Below are 20,856 nucleotides of genomic sequence, written 5' to 3' on the forward strand. Positions count from 1 at the left end.
CCAAGCTAGTGTGTGGTATTTCCTTGTGCAGAATTTCCGTAGTTGGTAGTTTTGGGGGGAAGCAAACAGATCTATGTCTGGGCTCCCCCATTTTTGAGTTATCATTGCGAATACTTGTGGATCTAGTTTCCACTCGTGAGGATCTATGATGTTTCTGCTTAGATCGTCTGCCAGTGTTTTTTTCTTTTCTGACAGAAATTGTGCTTGTAGTTGAACTTGGTAGGTCAGTGCTGTGTTCCACAAGGTCATTGCTTGTCTGCATAGGGGGTAGGAGTGTGTGCCCCCTTGCTTGTTTATGTACCACATTCACTGTGGTGTTGTCCGTCTTTATTAGGAGTTGTCCTTGATTTAGGAGGTTCTTGAAAGTTGTTAGGGCATTTTGTACAGCTAGCATCTCTTTTTGATTGATATGTAGATGCCTTTGGTTTGCAGGCCATTTGCCCTGAATACACTGTCCTGCCATGTGTGCTCCCCAGGAATAATCCGATGCATCTGTTGTTATAGTTTGTCTGGCTGCGGGTAAGGTGAAAGGCTGATCCTTGTTGAGGTGACATGCCTAAGCCCACCATAGAAACTCCTGTTGAAGGCAGGGAATGAGTGGAATTATTGTTTCCAAACTGTGGCTGTGTTGAGACCATACGCTTTTCAGATACCATTGTAATTTCCTCATATGCAGTTTTGCAAATGGTATTAGTAGTATGCAAGATGCCATGAATCCCAAGGTCTTTAGAATTTTTCTTGCAGGGAGTTGGGTCTTTGTTGCCATCATTTTGAAGTATTGAGTCCATTGTCTTTGCTTGTCTGGCATGAGGTAAGCCATCTGGGCTGTTGTATTTAAGCTGGCACCCAGGAATTTTATGTCTTGTGAGGGCACTAGTTTTGACTTCTTTTTGTTTACTGTGTACCCTAGGCAACTTAGAAGGTTTTTGACAAACGCCAGATGCTTTAAAAGAATGTCATTGCTTTCTGCTTGAATAAGGCAGTCGTCCAGGTATGGATATATTTGAATCCCTCTTTGTCTGCAGTATGCAATTACTGGTGCCAGGCATTTTGTGAAGACCCTGGGTGCAGTAGATAAGTCAAAGGGCAGTGCAGAGAATTGGTAATGGGTTGAACCTGCAATAAATCGGAGGTATCTTCTGCAATTTTGTCTGATAGGGACATGCAGGTATGCCTCCTTGAGGTCCAACGTTACTAGCCAAGCCTTCTTGCCCAGCATGGGAAGAAGTTGCTGTAGTGTTAGCATCTTGAATTTGGGTACTTCCAGGTATGTGTTTAGAACTGAGAGGTCCAGAATGGGTCTCCAGGCTTTGTCCTTTTGGGGAACTAGAAACAGTTGAGTAAAATCCTTGTCCTTGCCCCTGTGTAGGAACCTGATGAATGGCTCTCATGTCCATGAGAGCTGAAATTTGCATTTGAGCCACTGCCCATTGATTTGGTGGCAGGTTTGGCGTTCCTTTTATCCTTGGTAAAGTGTGAAAGTGGAATCTGTATCCTTGAGATACAATATTTAGGACCCATTTATCTTTTGTGATGATGTGCCAGTTGTCTGCAAAAAGAGCTAGTTTTCCCCCCAAGGGAGCTGGCCAAGAGGGTTTTGCTTGGTAGTCTGAGGGGTAAGTCATTGTGTTTGTCTTCTGGTAGTTTGAGACCTGTCTTCTCCTCCTTTTTGGGTTGTGGCACTCCATTGTCGAGGCTGGTAAGAGCCTTGTGGCTGGCCTCTGCCTCTTGGGTGTCTGTATCTGCCCCTCTGTGGAAAGGACCAGTTTTTGGTTGGCCAATTTCTGCTGAAACGAGGAGGTTGAACCTGTAAAAAATCCTTGACTGTCTGCATAGATTTTGCCTTATCTTCCATTTTCTTTAAAACAACTTCTGCTTTTACACCAAATAAAACATCCTGCTGTAAGGGTGCATCCAATAACTTTGCTTTAACATGATCAGGTAAAGTTTGTTCTTTTAACCAAGCATGCCTACATATGACAGACCCTGTCACTGCTGCTCTACAAGAAGCTTCCAATGAATCAAATCCACATTGCAAAGTATGTTTTCCCACTTGTTCAGCTGAATGCAACAAATCTTGCATTTCCTTGTAATCTGGCTGGTCTGTATGTGCAAGCATTTTTTGTTTTAATTGAGACATCAGATATTGTTGATATTTCAGCATGTGAAACTGACAATTTAAGGCCCTCATAGCTAGAGTAGCTGAGGTATATACTTTCTTTCCCCATCTGTCTAGTGCTCTAGAATCCCTTTCAGGGGGCACAGGATTTTTAGCAGTAGAGGCTTTAACCCCTTTGGGACCCTGGGAAATGGTTTCTGGGTCAGCAACAGGGCTTTTATACAGGAAGTTGTGTGAGTCAGGGACTCTGTAGTATCTGTCTGGTTTGGCTGGTGCAGGAGGTAGTGAATCTGGGTTAAGGCTAGATTCTGAATAAACATCATCCACAATGTCTAACACAGGTGGAATTGCAAGTAGTCTGTGCTGGGGTAGTAAAAGGAACTCTCTGAGCCTTTTCTTAGAATCAGAGTAATCCTGGCCTTCCCAGTGGAAATGTTCCCTCATAGTATGTAAGGTTTCCCCAAATGAGAAGTCTTCTGGGGGAGATGCAGAAGGGATAGACTCTTCAGCATCAGAATCTTCATAAGGGGGAAAGGAATATTCCTGTTCCACAGAAGAGTCTCAGGAAATTGAAACCTGGTCAGAGGAAGCGTAGTCCTCCTCCTGCCTTGGCCTTTTATCAGGAGGGGGATGGGAACCCCTGATTACGGTAATTGCGTCTTCAGCCATCTTAAGCATCTGTTTCCTAGGCATGGGGCCTTGTACTGGAGACTGCTGTGCAGTCTTCTTTGTTTTTAAAGGAGATTTTAGTTTTGCATAGGATTTAATAGCGAGTGTAGTCGGTCTGAAGGCACCCTCAGCAACTGAAGGCGTTTCAACTGCACCGGAATCTCCTTCACGTATGGAGTCTGAAGGGCCTAAAGGTAAAGGTTGTGGAGGCCTAGTAATCTCCGCTTGTGAATCGGATGTCGCCTGGGGTTCTAAATCAGCGGTCATCAGGGGCTGCGTAGGCGCCTCACTGAAAACCGGAGAACCGGCGACTGGCCTAGAAGAGGCCTCGGAATCTGGTTTGGATTTCGGTTGCCTGTCCTTATCTTTGCATTTTTTTATGCATTCAGGTCGTTGGTTGCTCTGATGGCATGATATAATTAAATTTCCTACCAAAATAATGTTGGGCGAAATCAAACAGACGTTTAATATTTCGTTTATTAAACCTAGCACAAAACTGACAACCTGTGACATCGTGGTCTGGGCCTAGGCAAGGAATACAATAAGAATGAAAGTCCTTATGAGGTATTTGCTTCCCACAAGAAATGCAATTGTTAACTTTTTCTGACATCGGACTGAGGCAAGAAAAGGTTCTCCAATGGGGTACTTAGCTTTATGAAGACTTCGGTCTGAAATTCGATTTGAAAATCTCAGGAGTCGGCCGACCGGCACTTGCGAACTGCTTCTGCTTCGGGCACCACGCAGCAAGAAAGACTGCAGAAAATGGATTCGGCTGCATCTTATATACCCCTGGCGCACTGACGTCAGGGAAGAAGCGACAGTAACCGATGCTGGACCAAGACTTTGGAACTCGGGCCGACTGCGGGACCGCCTGACGGCAGGATAACCCAAGAGTGATGACTGCAGCAGTGTAACACGAAGAACATCTTTTTTTTTTCAGATTGTTCTTGGTTGTCATTGAATACAAAACTGCTAAGTTATTAGAGTTTTTGGTTTATAACTTCCTAGCTTAATTTTCAGTTGCTTTACTATGCATTTATTTTATATTAGACAACATAAATTATACAATAAACATACACTTACTTATTTAATGTATACAATATATTGCATACATCCCCTTTAACGTACTTAAAAAAGTAACAAACCACTCTTCTTGGCAGTTGTGCTGTGTAACTTTATGAACATGATTTATGACAAAAGAATGTTAAGAAGCTTAGTTTGACAGCTAGTTACAGGTCCCAAAAACGAATGCTGAACAGCACTAGATCTATTTTCATCAGAGAAAAGAAGACGCTCCTAAAAAGAGAACCCAAGAGAACTGTAGATCTCTAAATGTACAACAGCAGCAGCTGAGCCCGAAAACCAGCAAGAGCCAGACTCACTGCTCCTCTATCACTGGCAACGAAATGGCATGGCATGCCTTCATACTGCTTTCCATGTAATCTAAAACTACAGGCAGAGAATGGCTCACATTCAAGCATAACTCAAAGATATCTCAACTGGCCTTTTGGTTCCTGCAGATGTGGTGTATGAAACTAGGATTCATGTCCAGTCTTCCACCAGGTTTGTTAAAAGAAAAGTACAGTTGTGTACACTTACCATAAATGTAGATGTTCGCGTGTATTCACTGTTGCAGTCATTACATTTGGGTAATCCAGCTGGCAGGTTGCCCTCAGTCGGCCTGAATTCCAAAGTCTTGGATCCTGCGTCGGCTACTGATGCCCCTTCCCTGACGTCAGGGGTATAAAAGATGAGGCAGACGCCATTTTCTTTAGTTTTCCTTGCCCCAGATGTCAGGTGCCTACTAAAAGGGTAGCCAATATTTATATATATATATATCTATATATCTATATATCTATATATATATATATATATATATATATATATATATATATATATATATATATATATATATATAAACACATGCAGCAATATAAACTTTACCTTCAGCTACAAGCAAATACACCACATAGGTTGTATAAATCAGAGAAGGAAAGATAGGTTCCATCAGAAGAAAAGGGGGATGGTGGGTGGGTAACCTGGACTGCAACAGTGAATACACTCAAACATCTACATTTATGATAAGTGTACACAACTGTACTATGTTCTTCGTGTTTCACTGCTGCAATCATTACATTTTAGTAGAGTCCCAAAGCTATGGATGGGAGGCTGGAGCTAAACAGCATTAGGAACGGCTATGAGGCCCTGCAGAACTGCAGTGGCAAAGCCTGCCCTAGATTTAGAGTAGAGAGTGGCAGATGATGGTGCTTGGTAAAGGTGTGCACTGAACTCCAAGTAGCAGCCTCTAAAATGTCCTTGGTTGGTACTCCCCTGAGAAAGGCTGCTTAAGTGGCTGCAGCTCTGGTTGAATGTGGCCTAATGCCCTTAGGCACTGGCTTGCCATGGTGTAAGTCGCAGAAATGAATACAGTGGGCTATCCACTTTGAAATAGTCTGCTTTGAGATAGCCTTTCCTTGCGATCCTGCAGCATATGCCACTAGTAATTGCTCTGTATTTCTGAAAACCTTGGTTCTGTCCAAGTAGAATCTAAGCTGTCTGTGTACGTCCAAAGAATGCAGAATTCTCTCCCCCTTGTTCTGTGGATTTGGATAAAAAGTTGGCAGATTAATAGTTTGGTTAAGAGCCACATTGGACACCACCCTAGGCATAAATGTTGGGTTTGTCCTCAGAGAGACCCTGTCTGGATTAAAGGTTCCACAGCCATGACTGCCTGTAGCTCAAACTCGTCTCGCAGAAGTTATTGCTAGGAGCAGAGCTGTTTTCCAAGATATAAACTTTATATCAGCAGTAGAATACCCACGGTAGTGGTGCTACGGTAGCGTTGTCACCTCAAAGCAAGACATTGTCGCGCTTGATTCTCAGCTAGAGATTCTTCTGTGTGGAGGCATGCGTGAATGGGCGTGCCTTCATTGAAGGTTGTGTGTCAGGGCTGGTAACTCGGCACGTAAAAATCCACTACCAAACATTAGCAGACCAGAGTTGCGCTGTGGTGACCCCTAACCGGGATAAGCCGAAAGACACAACAACACCAGCAGTAGAAGCTGGCTCAAAAGGAGGCAGGGTGAGTTTTTCCAAGACATAGTTGAGGTCCCATGCAGGGATTGGTGATCTCCTTGGAGGCCTTAAATTTTTGGCTCCTCTGAGGTACTGTTTTAATAAGGGATGAGAAAAAATTGGTGGCTCTGTATTGTAATGAGCCGAAATGGTAGAGGCATGAATTTTAAGATGAAAAAGACAGGCCTTTGTCCAGCATCTCAGTTGAGTATTGCAAAATCTGAGGAATATTTGGCACAGCTGTATCAGTTCCTTGTGCCTGGTTCCAAGCACAGAATCTCTTCCATTTTCAAGCATAAGATTTTCTAGTACTAGGTCTTCTGGCCTCCAAAATGGCACCCATCACAGCTTTACTGAGAGGTGTGTTTTGTATGACTACAATATCCGCCATGCTGCCAGGTTTAACGTCCTGAGTTGGCTGTGCAGTATCTGATTGTTTTGCTGGGATAGATGAGGTATTTGAGGTAAGGTTCAAGCTGGGCATTGAGACAAGTTCTTTAGGATTGGAAACTAGTATGGCAGGCCCAGTCTGGGGCAGTCAGTATCATTTTTGGCTTTTGCTGTCTGACCTTTAGGAGTACCTTGGGGAGGAGAGGCAGTGGGGGATAGGCATATACTGATAGGTTTTTCCAGCTGAAAGATAGGGCGTCCACTTTCCATGCTTGTCTGTGATAAGTCCTTGTGCAGAATCTTTTTAGTTGGTAGTTGTGAGGGGAGGCAAATAGATCTATGTCCGGGCATCCCCATTTCCTTGTTATCATGCTGTAGACTTGTGGATCCAGCTGCCACTCGTGGGGATCCATGAGGTTTCTGCTTAGTTTGTCTGCCAGAGTATTTTTCCTTCCTGGCAGGAAATGTGCCTACAGATGTACTTGGTAAGTCAATGCTGTGTCCCACAAAGTCATAGCTAGTCTGCAAAGGGGGTAAGAATGTGTGCCCCCCTGCTTGTCTATATACCACATGCCCATGGTGTTGTCTGTCTTTATCAGTAGTTGTCCCGGATGAAGTAGGTCCTTGAAGGCTGTCAGGGCATTTTGAACAGCTAGCATCTCTTTTTGATTGATATGTAGATGCATTTGGGTTGAGGACCATGTGCCCGGAAAGCATCTTCCTGCCATGTGGGCCCCCCCAGGCATAATCTGATGCATCTGTTGTTAACGTCTGCCTGGCTGGGGGTAATGTGAATGGCTGTCCCTTAATTTGGTAACGAGCCTTTGCCCACCATCGAAACTCCTGCTGTAGGCAGGGAATGAGAGTAATCATTGTTTACAGGCTGTGGCAATGTTGAGTCCAAACACTTTTTAGGTACCGTTGAAGTTTCCTCATATGCAGTCTTGCATATGGAATTAATAGAATGCAGGATGCCATGAAGCCCAAAGCCTGCAGAATTTTTCTTGCAGATAACTGGGCCTTTGTTGTCTGGCATGAGATAAGTCATCTGGGCAGTTGTATTTAAGCTTGCACCCAGGAATATTATCTCTTGAGAGGGTACTAGTTTTGATTTCTTTTCGTTGACTGTGTACCCTAGACATGTTAGAAGTCTTTTCACAAATGCCAGATGCTGTAGAAGAATGTCCTTGTTCTCTGCTTGAATTAGACAGTCATTCAAGTAAGGATATATTTGTATTCCTCTGTCTGCAGAATGCAATTACTGGTGCCAGGCACTTTGTAAAGACCCTGGGCGCAGTAGATAAGCCAAAGGGCAGTGCAGAGAATTGGTAATGCATTGAGCCAGCCTTGAATCTGAGGTATCTTCTGCATAATTGTCTGATTGGGACATGCAGGTATGCCTCTTTTATGTCTAGAGTCACCAGTCAAGCGTTCTTGCCCAGCATGGGCAGAAGCTGCTGCAAAAGTCATCATCTTGAATTTTGATATATCCAGGAATGTGTTCAGAATAGATAGGTCCAGTATTGGTCTCCAGGTATTGTCCTTTCTGGGTACCAGGAACAATCTTGAGTAAAATCCTTGTCCCTGCTCTTGCTCTGGTACTTGTTGAATGGCCCCCATGTCCATGAGGGATGAGACTTGTTTTTGTGCCTCTGCCCATTGATTTTTTGGCAGAACTGGCCAGCCGTTTGCCCTTGGCAGGGTATGGAAATGGAATTTGTACCCTTGTGACACGATATTTAGAACCCACTTGTCCTGGGTTATAATGTGCCAATTTTGAGAAAAAAGTGCTAATTTTCCCCCTAAGGGTGCTGCCAGGAGATAAGTGCTTAGTGCAGGCAGTGGAATGTCATTGGGACAGTTTCCTGTATGGTTGTGATTTGTCTTCTCCAACTTTGGTTGTAGAAGCACACCATTGCTTTGACCTGTAGGAACCTTGCACCTGGAATCTGCCTCTAGGGTGTCTGGATCTGCCCCTTTGAGGTCGGTCTGACACAGGAAAGGACCAATTCTTTGTAGGCCAGTGTCTACTAAACCTAGGTGGCTGTACTTGTAAAAAATCTTTGACAGTTTGCATAGATTTAGCTTTGTCCTCCATTTTCTATAACACCTCCTCTGCCTTAACACCAAACAAAGTATCATGCTGTAAAGGTGCATCTAATAATTTAATTTTGACATGATCAGGCAGATTTTGTTCGTTTAACCAAGCACGCTTCCTAATTACAGAACCCGTAACTGCGGCCCTGCAGGAGGCCTCCAAAGAATCAAAACCACATTGCAAAGTATGCTTTCCAACTTGTTCAGCTGCATGCAATAAATCCTGCATTTCCTTGTTTTCTGCACATTGAGTTTAATAAAATTTTCTGTTTAAGCAATGCCATGACATGTTGCTGATATTTGAGCATATAAAACTGACAGTTTAAGGCCCTTATAGCCAAGGTAGCAGAAGTGTAAACCTTTTTTCCCCATCTATCCAGTGCCCTAGAATCTCTGTCAGAGGGGGTAGGATTTTTTGCAGCGGAAGCCTTAACTCCTTTGGGACCTTGTGAAATAGTTTCTGGGTCTGCAGCAGGGTTTTTAAAAAGGAATTTATGAGAGTCAGGAACCCTGTAATATCTGTCAAGCTTAACAGGAGATGGAGGTAAGCAGTCAGGGGTAAGACTAGACTCCGAAAACACATCTACAATATCTAACACAGGTGGAATGGCTAGTGGCCTGTACTGAGGTAGTAAAAGGAAATCCCTGAGCCTCTTTTTAGATTCTGAAAAATCTTGGCTCTCCCATTGGAAATGCTCCCTCATGGTATGCAAGGTTTCCCCAAAAGAATAGTCTTCTGGAGAAGCTGAAGGTATAGATTCTTCAGCATCAGAATCCTCATGGGGGAATAGAATATTCCTGATCAGAAGAGGAATCAGATGAAATAGAAACCTGATAGATTCATAGTCAGTCTCTTGCCTAGGCCTCTTATCAGGAAAGGGATGGGAACCCCTGATCAAGGTAATTAAGTCTTCGGCCATTTTGAGCATCTGTTTTTTGGGCATAGAGGCCTGTACACGTGGCTCTTGAGTTTGTTTCGTTGCTTTAAAAGGTGCTTTAGTCTTTGTCTTTGAAGCTGAGGTTGGTTTAATGTAAAGATGTTTAGGTCTGAATACACCCTCAGAAGCCGGTGCCTGCTCAGCGGCTCTGGACCCATCTGAAGAAATAGTATCACAGGCTCCAATAACTTGACTTTCCAGCGGCATGGCAGACTCCATGTGGGAGTCGGTAGTGGCCTGCGACTCTAAAGTAGCGGGCGTCAGGGGCTGCGAAAGCGCCTCACTGAGAACCGGCAACTGGCTTAGGAGAAGCTTCGTCATCGATTTTGGGCCTCGGTTGTCTATCTCTCTCCTTTTCTTTGTGTTTTTTGTGAACTCCAGTAGTCCGATGGCTATCTGACGACATTTCGGGATAATTAAACCGGCATCCAAAATAGTTTAAAGCAAAATCATACCGACGCTTAATAGTGCGTTGATTAAATCTAGCACAAAACAGACAACCAGAAACGTTGTGATCAGGGCCTAGGCAAGGAATACAGTAAGAATGAAAGTCCTTATGAAGTATTTGCTTTCCACAAGAAATACAATTATTTACTTTTTCTGACCGGTCTGGAGCAAGAAAAAAAAGTTTCCCCAATGTGGTACTTAGCTTTATTGAAGACTTCGGATCTGAAACTCAAACATGAAAATCTCAGGAGTTGGCCGACCAGCACTTGTGAACTGCTTCTGCTTCGGGCACCGCGCGGCAAGAAAGACTGAAGAAAATGACGTCGGCCGCATCTTTTATACCCCTGATGACCTGACGTCAGGGAAGGGGTGACAGCAGCTGACGCAGGACCCAAGACTTTGGAATTCAGGCCGACTGAGGGCAACCTGCCAGCAGGATTACCCAAATGTAATGACTGCAACAGTGAGACACGACTGTCAGCAAGAGCATCCCAACTCCAAACGACTGCAACTGCTCACCACAGTGGCTGTCTATATCCATTTATAATCAATGCAATTGAAAGTAAACACTATCCCCACCGTAGCTGTCAAACAGTACCAGTACAAACATCATAAGTCTGTGAGCATGTGCTTTTTGCATGCTTGCAGGTCAAGCAAATAAACTATACTTATTTCTGTATAAGACTAAGGCAAAACTAACTCTGCTACTGTTTATCTATCTTGCTACATATCGCTGTTTTATTTATTTTCTGTATGTACCATTTCTGTGCTACAGTGAAAATGGGCTCTGCCCAGTTGACCATACCAGATATTTATTTGTCCCTAGATTGACTTGAAAATAGCAAAAATTACACCAAGGCCAAAACATGCTGTCAGCTTAAATCACAGACTTTCAACGAGTTACATTTATTTACTGATATTTGATTATCGGAAAGTCCGACAGAGTTTTCAGCAGAGTCTCAGGAAGAAAACTTCCAAAGTATTACAAAGACATTTCAAGAACAACTCTACAATCTTCAAAAATAATGCAAACATATCTGCACTTTAAAACAAGTACAGCAAATCAGATATAATGTATAAACACTAGTCAGAAAAGGTACAAACTATATAAAAATGACTTCATATCTAGAGAATCCCTAGACAGTTTAGCGAAGTTAAAGGTAAGTTAGTATAATAGAAACAGGAATCGCAATATAAAGTGAAAGAAAAAACAGGGTTATGACATTTAAACTGAGTCGGGGGAGAGAAATTGAATGAAGTAAGGAAGTGAGTGAAGAAGGGGGAGTAAGGAGGTTTAAGGTATGAATAGGAACTATTTAGGGATATAGTGTATCCTGGAACTGAGCAAGAACAGATCCAGATTTTGGCTAGGAAGTCTTTCAGAATGGTTTTAAATGGCTGGAGGGAGGGTACTGACTTGATGGATACAGCTATGGAGGTTCCAGACCTTAGCAACATAGTATGAGTACAGAACATGACTAGCAGTGTGGACAGAAAAGAGTTATTGGTTACTGGATCATAATGGTGGGAACATAGTTGTCCAGAATGGTACTCAGTGCTGGACAAGCAGGTAGATGCTGGATAATTTTGCAGGTGTTAAGAAGCTGTGTACATGTTAGTTGAGTTATACCCAAATTAGGCTTTCTAGTGCTATACAGTGGTGGGTTTTGAAAGGGATATTTGCTGCAAATTTAGTCACTTTATGATAGGATTCTTCAACTTTTGCTTTTTGTGATGCCCCAAGGTTAGTAATCATGGGAGCAACATAATGTAATGAGGGCAGGAGGCAAGTTTGGTTTTAGTTGTAATAAAAAGAAAAAAAAAAAAAAGAGGAAAAATAGGCACAAAAAAAAACTAATTCAACACTGTGTGTGGTCATGATAAGGAAAGGTACTGATGAGATCAATCAGCCAAACATTATTCTCCTTCTGAATAGAAAAACGTAAAAGACACACAGAAAAATCCAGTTCAACAAACACAAGGACAATTTTATTAGTTGAGAACTTTCATCCTTATATCCAGGACTTCTTAAGAACTAAAAACCACAGACAACCACACCTTATCTATATTAACAAATACCTTACTACTATTGTCCAAACATTGATAATAACCATTATGTAAGACAATTTATGCATCCTCCTCTGTTAAATTCTGAAAATGCTCATAGCACTAACTTTGATACAAATCAAATGTGTTTAATGTTTTTGTCAACATTTTATAAAATTAAGCTAAATGCTGCCAGTTGGAAAATTAATTCTCAAATTCTTAACTAAATAGCTTTTATGCAGTACAGAAGACGCAAACAACCAACAACACCAGCAAAAACATCTGCTGTACACGTGTAAAAAAAAAAAAAAAATATATATATATATATATATATATATATATATATATATATATATATATGGTTTACTATCAAATTGTCGATCCCGTTTTGTGCGAGCGCGCGCATTGCAAACGCAACTGCTGCACCCATGGTAGCATGGGTGTGGAGGAGTGCATTCGAACATTTAATAGTAAACCTATATATATATATATATATGTAATAAAATGTTTTACATCTAGATTTTTAGTCCTTTCTCTATCAAACCTACATTCTCTTCTTCAATAAGAAGGATTACGATTTTATTTTTTGTGTTCTACATTTTCTTGTTCAAAAGGAGATTAATATTTGGCCAACTGTCCTAACAAGACCCTTCTCTGTCCTGCTCACATGCAGGGATGAAGTTGTTGCTTTACTTGTGTTGTTTGAAAAACTTTTTGGCTCTATAAAGCTAAATGTTTGGCTTTTTTATGCAATTTGTATTTGCAGGTCACTTTTAAGATCATCTACTATCATCACTAATTTTCTATAAGAAGTAACTTCAGTAAACTGTGTTACTAACAGAGGATTTTTAAATTTTGCTTTTTATAAGAGTGGAATTTAGGCAAAAACAAGTAGTTTTGTGTGTTTTTTTTGGGGGGGGGGCGGGCTAATAGGGAGCTATTATGTGGATGTATACAAAATGTTGGTAAGAGTGTTAAAGAGTAGGAGACCATGGACAGAACCTTGGAGTACACGGGCGGCAAATGGGAGGTGTGGAGAGTGCCCTTTTACTGACTTATCGCTGTTGGACAAGTAGCTTTTGAACCAAAGGATGGGATGAGATGGACCTAATGAGGACATGTGAAGTAGAAGTTTGTTGTGACAAACTTGTGTCAAAGGTTTTAAGTAAGTCTAGAAATACAGAGTTTACTTAGCCATTACCCCTAACATTATTTACAGCATCTATAAAGGTGAAGTGCAGTGTTAGCATTGTCTGAAGGCATGGAAGCCATGTTACATGTGGGTTAGGAGTTCTTCCTGCAGGAGCGAGTTTAGCAATTGTTTTTGAATACATTTTTTCAAGTATTTTAGAGGCAGGGGATAAGATTGTTATAGGTCTAAAGTGAGTTTAGCAATTGTTTTTGAATATATTTTTTCAAGTATTTTGGAGACTGGGTAAGATTGTTATAGGTCTAAAGTTAGTAATGTCTAATGAACTTCCTAATTTGTGTAAAGGGATAATTTGTGATTTTTCTTCCTGAGAGAGGGAACATGAGATTCCTGGACTGACCTATTTATAAGGATTGAAGAAGGAGAGGCAATGCTATTGGCTGCGATTTTAAGGTACTTGCTTGGAATCTCATCAGTTAAAGTACAGCAGGGTTTGAGTTTAAGAGTAGTATGTGGACACAGGTTTGAAGGTGAATGTGGATGTGAATGTGATGACATGTAGCTGCCGGGAAGGGTTTGGATTGGCTGTTGGGGAATCCCTTGTTAGGGACACTAATTTATCTATGAAATAAGAGATAAACTGTATTGCAGTTTCCTGTGGTGATTTATTGGGAGAGCAGTTAAGACTACATTTTTGGCTGGGATCCAAGATTCTTTAATGGCTGGCCAATTTTTTTAGGGTTCTGTTTACTTCTGTTGTAAAAGTTGTTACAGTATAGTTGCCTTCATTTATTTGCTCTTTATTACGGTTGACGGGCATTTTGAAATTTTCAAGATATTGAGTTTTACATTTTTCCCATTCTTTTTCTCTGTCTTGCGTTAGCATTCTACTCTTGTTGGACAGCCAAAATGTATTTTTGTTTAGCCTCTTCTTTCTAGGAGTGCAAGGCCATTTAGGAAAGCTGTAACAAATTAAATGTACAGTATCATCTAAGGGGATGATTTTTAGGATGTTTCAGTTAATGGATGATAGGGGTAGTAATGAATATTTCTGTGTTAAACTTGGACAGGTTGTGTGTTATTATAGAAACGTGCTGTTTAAGTGGATGCATCAGATGTCTGGTTGTAGAGATTGAGAAATGGTCACAGAGTCTGACATTGCACCTGTGGTGGTGAATTTGTTAGGGTAAGATAAGATGATCCAAGTCTAATTAAGAATTTGTGTCTTGCTATAATGTGTGGGGCTACTAATTAGTTGTGTAAAACCATATAACTTCATGCTGTAGGGAAGTTAGAGGTTGTGTCCACCCGACTGATACTGTCATCACCCAGTAGTATTTTTTCTTGTGGAATTGTTATGGATATCCAATGTAGGGTGCCTTCCAGTGTAGCTGTATTGTTGACAGGAGGGTTGTGTAAAGGACAGCAATAAATATCCGTTTAAATTTATTTTCAGGAAAGTAATAAGACGTTCTGCTGAACTGAATTTTTGTATTGCTTTTTGTAGGGAGAAATGTGGATCCGTAGGTCAATTATTGCAGAGAACATTTAGTTTATAGCAAGTACAGAGCAATTAACAAGAAGGTACAAAATAGAACATGTTTTCTTTCATTTACTGTATACAGAAACCAAGAGGCTAGGGGGACTACATAACTGGCATACAGAGTGCAATTTATTGGTCAAGAGAAAGGACAGTGGTCCACTTAGTAAATGGTTCAAGAGTGCAAGGACTACTCCTTTTGGGGGGAATGCCACAGCCACTTTCCAGGACATGGCAGGCACGCATTTTATTAATAAAAGTTCATACACTGCAAGGCTCTTTATGTTAAATTTGCTTACCCCGCAAAATGACACTATTCTCAGTGAAAACTTGAGAGTTGTGCCTTGTGGCAGAGCTTCTACAGTAGTGGGCTCAGCAATAGAAGTAGTGAACACAGGCTCTGAAAGGAATGAGAAAAATTCTATTGAACTGTAATACTACATGGAGGCAATAACGTTTATACCCATTCCTATATGGCGGAAGGACCACAGTGAATCAGTGCAAAAGAATATGGGGTATTGTAAGAGTAGAGACATGGTTAAGAAAGTTTATGAATGCGAGGTCACGTACATTCAAAGAATATGCTGAAAGCACCCATCACCCATTTACTAAAGCACCTTTCTATAGTACACTTAAGTACCACTATGACCAATGACAGCTTAATTCCAGTATACTGCAAGAACCAGTTAGCTGGCTCTGTAGTGATCAGGCTTCAATGTGACCCAGATGACCTAGGGTTGAACAGTTGTACCACAATCAGGAGAAGGTGTAAGCGACATGCCAAACCTTGCATGCTCATCTTTGGAAAAACAAGATACCTTGGGCCATTGCAACCCATTGGTGCAGACCAATTGCCATGGCAAGAGCAGTACAAGGGCCAGAATGTGCATGTCCACCAATCAGTTTGATGAGGCAATATAGGTGGATTTGTTGCATGCATGGACATGTGGAATGCCTCAGAAACCATGATGTCCTCCCATGACTGGCTACTGCATGGTGTGGAATGTGTACTAGGTGACAGAATGTTAAGACTGATGGCTGACACCATAAACAAAAAAATTCACATACTCATGTCTGTCACAACTATCATTCCACGTCTAAAAAACTGAATAAAATGCCAAGACATTTCAAGGCCACCGAAATTTACCTATTTATTGACATTTCATTACCAGGAAGGTCTGACTGTAGGTGCCAGTTTCAGCAAAGGCTTAGAGAGAAAAAGTCCACTCTAAAAACAATTTTATAATACAATGAAAATCTACAGTTTAAACAACACAAAACTAGACAATGTGAAAACATTGGTTAAGAATAGATACCACAAATTTGACAATGACTTAATATACAGAGAAACGTTGCCAGTTTAGAGAAATTAATTTAGTACAACACAAATAGGAACAGCAATATAACGTGGGGGAAAAAAACTAAGTTATGGCGCATTTACTTTTTTTTTTTTTTTTTTTTTTAACTGTAACACATTATGCTTTTTTTCAGTTTTCATTAAATTATCACTTAAGATGTATGCAAACAGAAAACATATAACTTGTTTCCAGTTACATATGTTATTTTGTATAACCATCATCAATCCAACATTACATAAATTGTTCAATTCCTGCTTCCCTTAAACCTCACTCCTCATCCTCCTTTAGAGCATCATTCTGCATGCATTATTTCCATTTATTTCTATGCAATTTGCCATATCCTTTTCTAAAGATCCCACTGCCAATTCTTTTATCTCTGTTACAGTTTGTTTAGACTTTGATTTCCATTTTCTATTAATTGCTTTTTCGGCAGCCACCAGAATTAAACTTACCAAGGCCTTACTATGCCTAGGCAATTCAGGTCCCAGTTCAAAAGAATCATGTTCTTAGTTACACCCAATTGCTCGCCCAATATTTCTGATAGAATACTCTATAGGAAGTTTTTAAAGTCTGCCAACTCACTACACTCCCAAAACACATGCTCCCAGTTATCTTTCTTTCCAAACATTTGCCATCTACCTGAATCATTTGGAGTCTGCTTAGGATATAAAAAATACCTATGCAAACACTTCCTAACAAAAATCCTAAATCTTCTAAACTTTGCTGCATACTTGGGAACCATACGCATGTTCTCCCATTGTTTCCTTGTAAATAGCTTATCCAATTCTCTCTTCCAAATCTTTTCTAACCTCCACTGATTTATTCTTAATGTTATCATGCAGTATATTATATACCATATGAATTATCCTTTTTTTAATAGCAGTTGCTGTTCTAGATTCAACTTTAAATGCTACTAGAGCAGGTCTTTCAATTAGGATTCCCCTATCCCTTTTTCTTTACCTATACTCAAGACTTCAATCCCTGGTAGGGAAGGCAGTTGCTAGCCTGCAGTCCAAATGTATTATTGGCCTCTTCCCATTTTATTATCTTTCCCTCTCCTTACTTGCTCCCAGTACCTTGGTTTCTTTGTCAGTTTTCTTCTGTAAATTCTTGTCCCCTCTTACTTATTCACTACACCCCTAACTGCAGTCATTCCCATCATCAAAATCTCCTTTTTCCATTCTTGTGTTGGCTTAGTTCTTAGAATACTTTTGGCTAATTTATGACTGCAATAGTCTGTATGGCTGTGGTTATTCTCCTTAAAGATCTGCATCCAAAATCTCACTCTCCAGGTTAAGGCATATTTAGAGTGAAGAAGGGGGGAGGAATAAGTGCCAGGTATGAATCAAAACTTTTTCTTATTTTGGGATCCAGTTCAGCATATCTTCCAGTGTAGCTGCATTGTTGCCGGGAAAGGGGATGTAAATGACAGCAATACATATTTGTTTATTTTCAGGAAAGAGATAAGAAACACCGCTGAACTGAATTTTGGTATTTGCTTGCTGTACGGGGAAATGTTGTAGATGCTGGGAAATAATATCCACCATCTTTCCTCTTTATATGGTCATTATGAATGACACTAGTGTAATTTCTGAATCGTTTATGCTGGGGTTTAAGCCAAGTTCAGTTATACCGAGACTATCAGGCTTGTGCTGGCAACTCGGGCATGTAGTTCAGTAGTTTTATTTCTTATGCTTTTAACATTTAAGGTGGCAAAAGTTAGATTACCAGGGTATGGGGCAGACTGTTGTGTAGTGTGTGGAAGGGAATTGTCTCAGGAAGTTTTGATTCTCCAAAATACTTGCCACAGTATGAAGACCTCAGTCTTTCGTACACACAATAACAATATCTCAATTCAGATCATGACAGGACAACTGCCCATTTCCTCTTACTCAAACCACTGAAGTAAAATAGAAAAAAATAACAAATTCATAGTTTATGTAGGGAATACCAAGCTGCCTCTACAATGTCCACTTAACTTTTATTATCACCTCCAAGGTCACTATACCTTGGGGGAAGGGACATGCATCAGTGTAGCCAATCACTATTCTTTCAGCAAAGCTTGCACATATTCATTCAAAATGGCAGAGCCCATGCTGTTTTCAGCAAATGGGCAAGAAAGTAAACACAGAAGCTACATAAATTCTGTTGACAGCAATGTATCACACAAATACTGTGACAGAATTATACAATTCCCACATAATCTGCTTCACATATGTGAATACAGAATAGTTGCGTAAGAACTTACCATAACCTTAGATATCCTTCTCTTCCTGCAATATGAGAACAGAAGGACATCTACCTAACTAAGGAATGGAGACAGGAGAAACTAATCTACTGAGATAGTCAAGAAAGCTCTAATCTCCCAGTAGCTCTTGTGCCCTGTTTTCCTGCACATAGTATGGAAATGAGTGTCCCTACGTGGAACCAGCAGTACTGCATTTTTGAAGAGCACACAACATCAATGTGAGGAACCGCTAAAAGGGAGACAGGAAGATGCCCCCCTGCATGTTTAGTCATGCTATCACTACTACTGTCCTTAGAATTTCAACAGGAAATTGAAGTTGGATGTAGTGAATTTTGTTTTCCTCCTTTCACCGGGGACAGACACTGTCGTTGCTTATTCATTCAATATAGGAGGTTTTAGGATCTGCTAGTCTCTTTATTAGTAACAAATTCTAAGAAACTGACAGTGGATGATCCTACACACAATACTTTTACAATATACTAATCTTCACTAGATGTTGTGATCAGAAAGATTTACCACACATTATTGTTTACAAAGATTTTAAAGGGTTCTGGGAAATTAAGTAACTGTTGACACTGGATTATATTTCTTTTAAAGGTGTATGAAGTCAAAACAAAGTTCAATGTAGAATCAAATGGTTTCGGAGCTTTACAGTTTTTGCAGCAAGTACAAAGAAAACTATATACCGAGTAGTCACCGAGATAAGAAAATGTCGACTAAATATTTGTTGATAGAATTTAAGTGATTACTCATTCATAAAAACTGAGACATTTTACCCAATTTGTAAGCAAGTGATTACTCATTCATAAAAACTGAGACATTTTACCCAATTTGTAAGCAAGTTTAAATATTTTGGAGTAAAAGAGATCAGCATTACTATTCAAAAGGAATTACCACAATATACAATTTTAAGAAGAGCTAAACATGATTTACTATTGAAAGGAAATCGGTTCAAATGGCAGGCATCCAAAAGTCATACCTGGACACTCACCACCACCACCGAGTTAAATGCCTGTAGGATAACAGCACAGGTATTTTATTTCACTCATAACATGTATGCGGATTTTTTCACACAACTGTTGTGAAACAATTTCTTCACAGAACCTTCCATCCTTGCGATGAAACTTTTTTTGCTGCCAGTAGAAATAAGTCCGTCTGCGTTAGTGATGCACGGGGTTATTCAATTTGAATAAGAAAAGTCTATGTGAAAATGAATATGAAAATATTTGCTTTATGCAGGGGGAGCTACTGCCTGGCTCTGTGGCACACACAGACAGAGCTCTGACTGCAACCCAGGTACCAGGTTTTGGCTGTAGATCTTGGCAATGAGAGGAATAAGTGAACGGACGTGGCCCGCTTGCCCTTCTAGGGGTTGGGTAGGGTTGAGTGCACATGGCAGGGTTAGACTGGGTGGTGTGAGCCCCTCAGTAGAGACAGGAAAAAACACAGCTTGAATGCAGTAGCCCTTTTAAAAATGAGGTGACATCCTCTATGCTCAGCATAAACAAAAGTCTCAAGTGACCCCACGGCTGTCTAAATAATGGCATCTCCCAGCTGACAGTTACCCTGATGATGGGAAACAACTGGCCTGATTGACAGGAGGGGCAAAGAAAGAAAAAAAAGAAAATTTACTATACAATCCAATAAAAAGAGCAAGAATATTTACACATATCAAATCACATATGGCATATTTTATACTCCTACATAAGACCCACTTAAATCCTTAGCATGAAACTTTAAATATATATGGAAATAATAATTTTTATGTCGAGCGATCAATGAAACTTCCATCACGTCCCAGGAAACCTCTCACCTTCCAGCTTCCTTAAAAATGACCATATTTATATAGAGGAACAAGTTCCTATACACCCTCCCACAACCCTTCACCCTGGGGAGACGTATCACAATGCCAAAGGTGCCAATTTCAGAGGCCATTACGTAAGAAACAGTGCCATAGATAGTGGTAACTTTATAAAGCTGGTTTCCAAACAGGAAACTCAAGAATTATCCATGTCTTCTAAGTATAACTGACATTTGTACTTAATTTATTATCTATGCATCTTGCAAGGCAGAACAGAATTAAAATCCTGCATGCCTTAGCAAACTAGATATAGAAAACCACATGTGGCTGAGTTAAGCCTTGAGCAGAGGAACTCCCTACTCTGGGCAGATAAGAAGACCCTATACTCTAGGGCCAATGAAGGAATCCACATGCACAGTAGTAATAAAACACAGTAATATGATCACTGGAGAACACCAAATTCTGTGTAGTAACATAGGTAGGGAAGACTGCTGGGTGTTATCAGCAACATAAAAAAGGGAGAGGTTTATTTATTTGTTTTTATTTATTTATCCTTTGTTGGTTGGGTTAGTCCCACTAGGGTAGTAGCATCTTTATAGTGGAGACCTGATGTGGTGTTTATATTACTGGGGAAACTTTGGCCAGATATCGGGGAAGTTTCCTGATTATTTTTAAAAAGTGCCATGGGATCTTTTACATTCACCTGAGCTATCACAAACTCAAGCAGATGGTGCCTTGGTTTAATGTTGCATCTGAAGGATAACACACTCAGGAGTGCAGGACCCCCCTTACACTGCACTGCAGTGTCAGTAATTGACCTACCTGGAGCAGGAACAGAACCCACAGTCTTCTGCACCACAGGTGAGTGTTCTACCAGTTGTGTCCTAACACACACGTTAAAAGTCATCATCGTTGCAATGCTTTAACACTGTACATAATTGAAATGAATGCGACCAAGATGTTTACTTAACATGTTAC

The 20,856-nt window shown here is 40.6% G+C and overlaps 1 protein-coding gene across 6 annotated transcripts in view; it reads right to left on the minus strand.

Moving 5' to 3' along the window:
• Positions 1–20,856, minus strand: part of ACTN1 (actinin alpha 1) — a 744,367-nt gene that overhangs the window by 170,168 nt on the left and 553,343 nt on the right. The gene's annotated exons all lie outside the window — the stretch shown is intronic.

This window comes from Protopterus annectens, chromosome 6.part0 (assembly GCF_019279795.1).
Source record: "Protopterus annectens isolate FY-2018-M chromosome 6.part0, PAN1.0, whole genome shotgun sequence".
Taxonomy (NCBI): domain Eukaryota; kingdom Metazoa; phylum Chordata; order Ceratodontiformes; family Protopteridae; genus Protopterus; species Protopterus annectens.